The following is an 8,865-nucleotide window of genomic DNA, read 5'->3' as shown; positions in this document are numbered from 1 at the left end:
CTTTTATAGTAAAAGAAGGAAGAAAGCAAGAAAGCGAGGGGCTCTCACAAACAGAGTTATGATAAAAGCGGCTGTCATTATAACAGATCATCAGAAAGAGAGAAGGAAATGGTGAGATGCCATTCATCACTTTGAGAAATGCTCACAAACAGCTCCTCGTTAGGTAAGATTAGCTACAATATTTATGAAGAGGGATATGTTATCAGAAGAATGCGATTTTTTCCTCTTGCCGGGCTGTTTACAAACTCATCCTGATTTCTGCCAGTGTTATTTGTTATTTGCAAGAATTCATTCAAATACCTTACTCAAAACAGTAAGAAAAAATTCACTTCTGCTTGAGAATATGTTTCATTTCCCTGAAATGTTGTTGGGAGTTTTTCTTTGCATAAATGGGATGTGAAGTATTCAGCTTGTGGACCGTATGCAAACAGGCCATTTAAAGTGAGTTATTTTCATTGTATTGAGGTCATTGATCACACTATTCTTTGTACTGCACGGCTGTATGCATGAAAAACAAGCTTTTTGATGTGGAAAAACAGACTAGAACTGATGAACTATTGACAAGGAATATAAATAATGGATAGCAAACAGAAAGGACCTGCGCATTGTAGAATTTCAGGTTATGTTTTATTTTTGATGGTTTGAAGGGGACAGTGGTACCCTGGCCACCTTCACTGACTGTTTTAGTCATAAAATTTCCAATTTTTTCAGGAAGAGATAAAGAAAATCTTTACAAATGAACGTCTGCAAACTGCAAACACGATATGGAGAGAGAATAAATGTCACGTCACAAATTCTGTGTTCATGGGCGCTGCTTTGTGGCCAAGTTCTTTTCAGTCCCACTGCAGACGGCCATCAGAGTTAACCCTCTGCACGGTGAGACAGCCCCCTCACAATGTAGAGATCCTCTAGAAATGTGGTGTTGGAGTAGCTTCAGTTAAAAAAAAAACAAAACAAACATTTAAAAACACACTAGAAATAATTCACTTGGAGCATATTATGGCTTCTAATTTGTATCAAGATGTTTTCCCACTAGTCTGTACCAGCAGCATTAAACAGACACTCAAAATACCAAAGAGCATCTCATGTCCCAGTATATATGGCACAGAGGCATTAGCCACTGTACAGCTCTTTGGCTGGTGTTTGTGGGGAAGGGGAGGGAGGCAGGAGGTGGCGGCCAGCTGCTTGCCCACACGTGATGTCCATCCACCAGCTGCTGGGGGTGGCCTGGGAGCACCACCAAGGGTTTGGCAGGGGTGAGCAGGGACACGGCGCTGCCCCAGGGACTTCACAAACCACAGGGGTGCTGACAAGGTTTTAAAAATTAATTGTCTACACTCCAAAACCATCAAGCATATCAGGTTTTGTATGTTGTCCACATAACATGGACACGTAAGTTAAGAGCTGTGGCTGAGAAGAGCTGATGGCTGCGCAGGTGCTGCTCGCCAGGGTGGCTCTGCCAGCTTGCGGGGGGATTTTGCTGCAGTAGGCACTATCTGGTGTTGTCTTAACGTCATCCCAGATTTATGAGCTGAATGAACTCACACCGTCAGATCACATCCTGGGCCAGGAGATCTCCTGTGTTTAGACCAGATGTAGGGATATATGTAGAGTAGTCTCACCGTCCCTTTTAATTCATTCTCCTAGCACTAGTCTGCAGTCAGGATGGAGATGTGTAAAACAGGGGCCTCACCATTTTTTAGATCGGGGTAGAAAGTAATCAGTAGCTGCCGGTTCAACAATATAGAATCATAGAATCATTTAGGTTGGAAAAGACCTTTAAGATCATTGAGTTCATACGTTAACCTAGCACTGCCAAGTCCGCCAATAAACCGTGTCCCTAAGTGTCACATCTACGCGTCTTTCAAATACCTCCAGGGATGGTGCCTCAACCACTTCCCTGGGCAGCCTGTTCCAATGCTTGATAACCCTTTCAGTGAAGAAATTGTTCCTAATATCCAATCTAAACCTCCCCTGGCACAACTTGAGGCCGTTTCCTCTTGTCAATCACTTGTTACTTGGGAGAAGAGACTGACCCCCACCTCTCTACAACCTCCTTTCAGGTCGTTGTAGAGAGCGATAAGGTCTCCCCTCAGCCTCCTTTTCTCCAGGCTAAACAACCCCAGCTCCCTCAGCCGCTCCTCATGAGACTTGTGCTCCAGACCCCTCACGAGCTTCATTGCCCTTCATTGCCTTGAAACATCACCATCATGCTCATCTTTGAGCTGGCAGCTGATACCGAGAGTGCAGTGTCAAAATTAATGCTCTGGACATAAACTTAATCCAGCATATTTTCTTGTTTTATCCCCCCATTCCCTCAAGGCCAGAGGCGCAGAGCATCCTGATCTTCTGCACCCAGTTATTTCCATAACTCTCAAGGATAGAAATAATCTTCTACTTCATAAGTCATCATAAGGTGCCCAACCAGTGCCACCTGCAGTTGGACAAGAGGAGAAGACAGCAAAAGAGCCCCAGCTCCTGTGATGAAACATCCTTGTATACGCAGACGCTGCTCCTCAGCTTTGTCCCGTGCATTCAGGTTCATAAGTAACTCTGCCAGATTCTTCCTGTGCCAGTTTCCCCCTCCTGCGCTAATGTCAGAGGAAAGATGGATTTTCTGTTTCATTAAGTTTAGGAAAGTTTCCACCCATCAATCTCCATCATGTGCCTTGGAAGCCGGCTCTTAATGCCTAATAAAACATTTCTATGTCTAGGTATGATTGCAGCTTTCGTGTTATATGTAATGACTTTTTCCTCATTAAGACTTTAATTTAACTCACATTACAGATTTGTTTTATCTACTTAATAATAGAATACTATCTAAAGAATCTCTCAGTAAAATTTGAAATTAATATAAAAAGGCTGCAGGCTTTAATCCTGAGAGCCCAAAGAAGTGGCTCAAATGCCAACTTCAATAAGTATTTTGGAACTGGAGATCACAAGTCTTAATACATCGCCTCCCATTAAAACAACTTCTCAAGGTTTAAAAAGCTACCCAGGCCTGGATTACCTGCTGAAAAGTAATCCAGATTTAAAAAGGAACACTTTTTTTCCTGCAATAGGACCTGCCTTTAATTTTTATTCTTGCATTGTTCAGGACAGGGAGTGGTGCTATTTAAACAAGGTTAATTCTGCTACGATAACAAATTATTTTATATGCTTCTATGCAACTATCTTCACCATACTTTGTCACTGAGCCACTCCGAATTTTCAGTTGATGCAACCAGATAGAACTGAATTGGAAAAAGCTGACATTTCCAAACGTGTCCAAGTAGGAAATGATTCAGTGGTTCCAAGGAGCGGAGCCAACTGTGAAAGACCATTTGGAACATGATATATCTGGAACCCTAAGCCACCCTTTTGTTTTATGAGCTTCTAATCTTTCTATTTTAACGTGTGGTGCTTTCCTTTTCCATAGGAAGATTCTGATCACATGCTGGCTTCTTTTGCATCTGCTGGGAAGAATTTGCATTGTAACTTTCTAGGGAACTCATCAGAAGGGCAGCCAGCGGTCCCTGCCCTCTGCAAACCCCACTGGATCCCCCTCAGCCCGGGACAAGCTAGCAATATGCGGTGAGGCATACATCTAAAGGTGCCAGTCAGCGAGGGAGCCGTCATCATTTCGATGATTAGACTTTAACCTTGGATTCAAAATATTAATTTGCATTTGTCACAGAAGTGGTTATTGAGGTATGCAAGTCGCACGGGCTCATTTTTTAACAGCCTATTTTGCAGCATATTGAGGTATTGTATGCCCGGGGAGAACAATCAAAAGCTTGTTTTACCTAATAAAGAAACTGCTGAGGCGCATGAATAACTGTAGCCATTTTCCAATACATTTCACACCGATTAATTTTTCAGTTTTATGAAACAATCTGTGGTTATCTTTGAGTCAGATTCACTGAACCAGTGCTTGACTTTAAATAGAAAACTACTGATGTCGCTGGGCAGATGTGTGCAGGCACTTGAAAGACCGGGGCTCCCATCGACTCTGAATGACACTGTCCTCTTCCGTCTCCCTCTTGTCTCCCGTGCTTACTTCTGGCTATAGAAATACTGACTTCCTTTGTAACTAAATTATATTTTCATTTGATACTTACAACATTTTCATCTAAGAACTAACATATTTGCCCTGCAGAAGTGCAAGTTTCATAAAAGAAAAAATGAAGTGCAATTTCACTTTTCTCATTTCCTTTCTATACAGTTCTCGGGTTTCTCTGAATCAGGCAGTTTGTGGTACGGAAGCTGAAGATGTGTCTGGCGTGCTGGCTGAAGGAACAGCTCAGCTGTTTGCTCCTTGAATACTTTTGTGTTGTGACTCTGTCCATGAAGAGTGTTCCATAAACTACCAATATTAATATTAAATACTTAGTCTTCTCTCTCACTTCTGCAGATCGCTCTTGGCTTCCCTATTATCATTAAATAATCCCAATCTTCTTTCTGTCATCTAAAAATTGCTAGAGGTTTTTTCTTCTTCAAATTGCCGCTGAACTGCCAAAAAGAATATATCATTCTCCTTTTGCAGCGTGACGGTAATTTAGAGTGGCACTGAGATATTAATTAATGGCCCGTGCCTGAAGTATAGAGCTCAGACCTTTTGTTTCAATCACATATAAGCATTTCTGCTTTTGAGCTGTACGTTACACTTAAATATTCACGTCTCCCTCTTTGATTCAGAGCTCTCCTTGCCAGCAGCCACGGCATCAGCCCTGGCTGTTTGCACAAAGAGGCAGGAAGAGTGACATTTACGCTTACTAAGAATCATGTTTCTTTTTGACATAATGGAGCAATCTGTAGGCTCTTGTAGAGCCTGTTCTTTTGCCCCCTGAACTCCCTTTTCCTAATTATAGCATTAGGGACGCTCAATCAGTACATGATCAGACTGCCAAATTCAGGAAGGACATTCACACTCACATTCTACCTTATTTCTGATTTGATCTAAAAAGCCATTGTTATTTTTCAGGAACTTTGCAGTGCTACAGCAACAATTTCTATAATGTCATCGTATCAAATCTTACTGAGCTGGGACCAGTTAGTAGGTGCGTGAGAAAAGTCACAAATAAATTCAGCAATGGCTACAGAAGGTGATTCTGAAAATTAAGCTGGGAATATTTTTCCACCCAGCTCCTGAATACAATTAGGATATACATTAGTGAGGAATTTAAATGAGGAATAAGGCAAAGGTCTTCTTGGACAACACAGATAAGTAAATATCCCAAAGGTGTTATTAGAAAATAGTGGAGACTATAATAAATAATAAAAGCAATAGACTCAACATCACCATTGACTCCAATGAAGCAACATCTCTTTCCTTTACCTGATTATTTCTAGTGCTGCTATGCTTGGTTAGATGCACATCAGTGCGAAGCACCACATTCCTGTTAAAGTAATTCATGCTTCTAAGACGCACAGTCAAGTCTTGCTTATGTTAAGCCAGTAGGAACAGAATAAACGTAAAGCTCGTGTCACTCACCTATTCCCCCTCAACAGCCTGGACCTGAGCAGTGCCCAGGGAGCCCTGGTGCACTGGAGGATGGAGCTGTTGTCACGTTCCTGTTGGGAGGGATGAGGAGAGGTGCCCGTGACACGGCTGCAGGACCCTCACCCAAGGACTTGCACCGTCCCTTCCATTGCTGTCCCCTACGGCACAGCATATGAGCACAATAACCCTCTACCTAACACTTCTGTATGCCAGCCAGGTCAGACAGCCACGGACACAGATCCTTTTCAAAGCAGCAGCGGAGGGTGTTGAACCCTCACACTGAGACCCCCTGATCTGTGCGGGTAGAAAGGCTCCAGCACCATATTGACAGCCAGCAGCCAGGGCAGGATTCCAGGCATAGGTTTAAATGTTCTTAGCATGAAAGGTGCCGTATAAGTGTCAGTCATCGTGTTCCCTGTTGGCAGAGGGTTGAGTGACTCGTTTTATCACCAAGGCTATTCCTAGAAAAAGAAAATGTGAGTGCCTTAGAAATGGAGAAGGGCTCCAACTACAAGAAATCTTATAGTCTTTATAAGGGTGCCTTAGGTATCTCAATTAAGTACCGATGAAACTCTGAGTGATTAATGGTCAGAGGAAATAGCAACGGGTTTAAGTTACTGGTTGTGCAGTATCACCCAGGGACCTGGTAGGGGGATCAGAGCTCTGCGGTGCCAGAGACCAGAGACGCAGCACAGGCGACCGAAGAAAGTTTTCCAGACGGAGTTGTGGGTCTGTGGTATTTTACAAATTGTTAAAAGCTGCATGAGAAAGTCTTCCTAAATAGAGAACATCCTAAACAGAGAACATCCTAACCGTCTTAAATAGAGAATTCTGGAACAAATACTACTTTGCTTCCCATGTGTACTAATTCACCTTTCCCAAACTTTTTCCTGCCCGTAGGAGTGATTTGCATTCAGCGGTATTGCTATCTGTATATTGTTAGAGAAGGTGAGAGAGGCTGCATCTACGCTAGCATTTTACACACAGAGAATGTGTTTTTAAAGTCAGTCACCCTGTCAACCCTATTTTTGTTTGCTTTGTGGAATGGTCTCAGGGTGCACAAGCTGGATTGCTTTCAGATTAAATTAAACCAGAAGACTTGCTTCTGGGCTGTACCTAATGTGCTCCAGCCACTAATGGCATTAGTAACCTCCTCCATCCCCCTCTACCCCCCCGTCCCGAATAGCATGGACATCGGATCCTCGGTGCCAACTGTTTCCCTCCACAGATCTACTCCTGTTGCTGGTGTGGGTGTCCATTCAGACACTCCAGCCAGACTCATGATGATTTATGCCTCTGCTGATCTGGTCAGCAATATGGGGTCTCTGCTGCTTCCGATTCGGTTGGAGCACATCAGCTGACGCATCTTCAGCCTTGCAGGTTGTAAACTTCAAAATCTGTAGACTGAACTTCCAGATCGCATGTCAGGTTGCTCATGCGTTCCTCCTCATATAGCCCCCCCACCAACCTCCAGCTCATTCCTTCATGATTCCCCATAACCTTTCCTCATCACTTCTTTACACCAGTAGATGCACTCAACCCTATTCCTTCCCAAGATGTAACTCGAAGTCATGGAATGTAGCAAAGCACAGAGAAGTTAAAATCCATTGAGTTAGCAGGCTGGAAAGAGGGCATTATTATGCGAGAAGGCATTCTTGATATTGCTCAACAATTATTTCACCAATTTCAGTTACTCCACATATTGCAGATATGTTTCTGTCTTGTCCTCTGCATTTTCATTTTCCCCAGAATGAACCGATTCAGGAGTAGATGGCTTCCTGAAATGTGAGGGTTGGCCAAAAGCCCGCATTCAAAAATTGCTCTATTCAGACAGAATAAAAAGCCATCAAGGTAATATATGGACTTGAAAACTCAGCTACAAGCACCTGTTCATCTCTTCATAGACGAAGTTCAGTTGAGTGCATCTTGCTTCTAAAATTGTCCTGACACTACTGGGAATGTTGGCTCAGAGTAAAGGAAATGAGCAAACCCAGCAGCTCTGCCAAACTCAGTGCTACGAACACTGAATGCACTGGGAGGAGGGGGAAGACTTATTATTCACCTCACGGTCACCAGCAGATTTGACTGTCATATTTCATTTTCCATGACGTTATACTCAGACAGAGGAGGGATGTATCGGAAAGAATATTCATGTCTCGATCTGGGTCTGCGCAGAGAGGGACTATCAGTGATAGGAGGTCTTAATTAAAGGGTTTACATTTTTCATGAATGAGGGCAAGGATTTCAGATGTGAGCAAGTTGTGGTCACTACAACGAGAAGGGAGTTTTGCGCTCAGGTCAGATCTCCATGCTGCTGGCAATTTCTTTGCTGCTGCTGACCCTCAGAATAGTCTCCAGTTAAGCAGGTGCTACAAAGACAGTGATATGAAGACAAAAATAAATAACTCACTAAACAGGAAACATCTTTAAAGTATGCTCATTGAGTCAGAACAAAAATCCCTGACCTATAGGATTTTGACCCAAGCTGCTTCTGAGATTGCCAGTGGGGGATAACAAGGCAAGAATCCACCCCTGACTAAGAAAGCTGTTTGTCAGGTGCTTTACAAGGCACTTAACATATTATTATTTCCCTTGGCAAAACCCAGTTTTAAAAACCAACCAACTGAACAAGTAGGACAATACAGTTGTGAAACTGTTTATCCAAGGGGAGAGCGGGCTATTTGCCTGAAGCCCATGACCTAAATCCAGGTCTGTTTGCAAAGTCTGTAAATTCAGACATTACCAAAAATTGTTGCCAGTTTCACAGAATTGTGCCGCCTGGTTTACACTGAAGTCTTGGCTTGATGAAAAAAATTTCTGTTCCTCATACTCAAAAACTAAACATTTTTTCCATGACAAAGTTCATTTTTGAAGTGAGCAGCTGGAGACCCTCCAATGGAAACTGGTGCAGCTTCGTCCATGCCAAGGGCAGATCTAACCCTCTGCTTCAGCGGGCTGGAGAATGGGACATGAGGAGATTCCTGATTGAAAAATGTGTCTTCACTAGAAGGCTGGTAAACAAAACCTGTTTGTTCAGCTTTTATTATAGAACAGCACAGCCACATGAAAGATGCAACACATCTTTGCTTTGTGCATTGATCTATCAGTTGAGAAAGGGTTCAGACTCGGCCAGGAGGAAGAGCACGTTTGTGTTTTCTTTCAAAGTGCACTCTTGCTTTTGTTGTCCCAATTCACTATTCTTAGAGGCACTCAGGGCCCAGAGCCTTTTCAAGTCACTTTTCTTGTTTACTGTCATTTGCTGATAATCCCAGCTCTCCCACTCTCAGGTAGCTCCTGCTGCTGCTATCGTTGTCAGCTATTGGAAAAAGAAAAAAGCAAAAAAGCAAAGCACCCCTCCTCCCAGACCATCCTTCACCTATAGA

Source organism: Larus michahellis, chromosome 2, assembly GCF_964199755.1.
Source record: "Larus michahellis chromosome 2, bLarMic1.1, whole genome shotgun sequence".
NCBI classification, from domain to species: Eukaryota; Metazoa; Chordata; class Aves; order Charadriiformes; family Laridae; genus Larus; species Larus michahellis.
Note: the sequence above shows the minus strand (reverse complement) of the source record.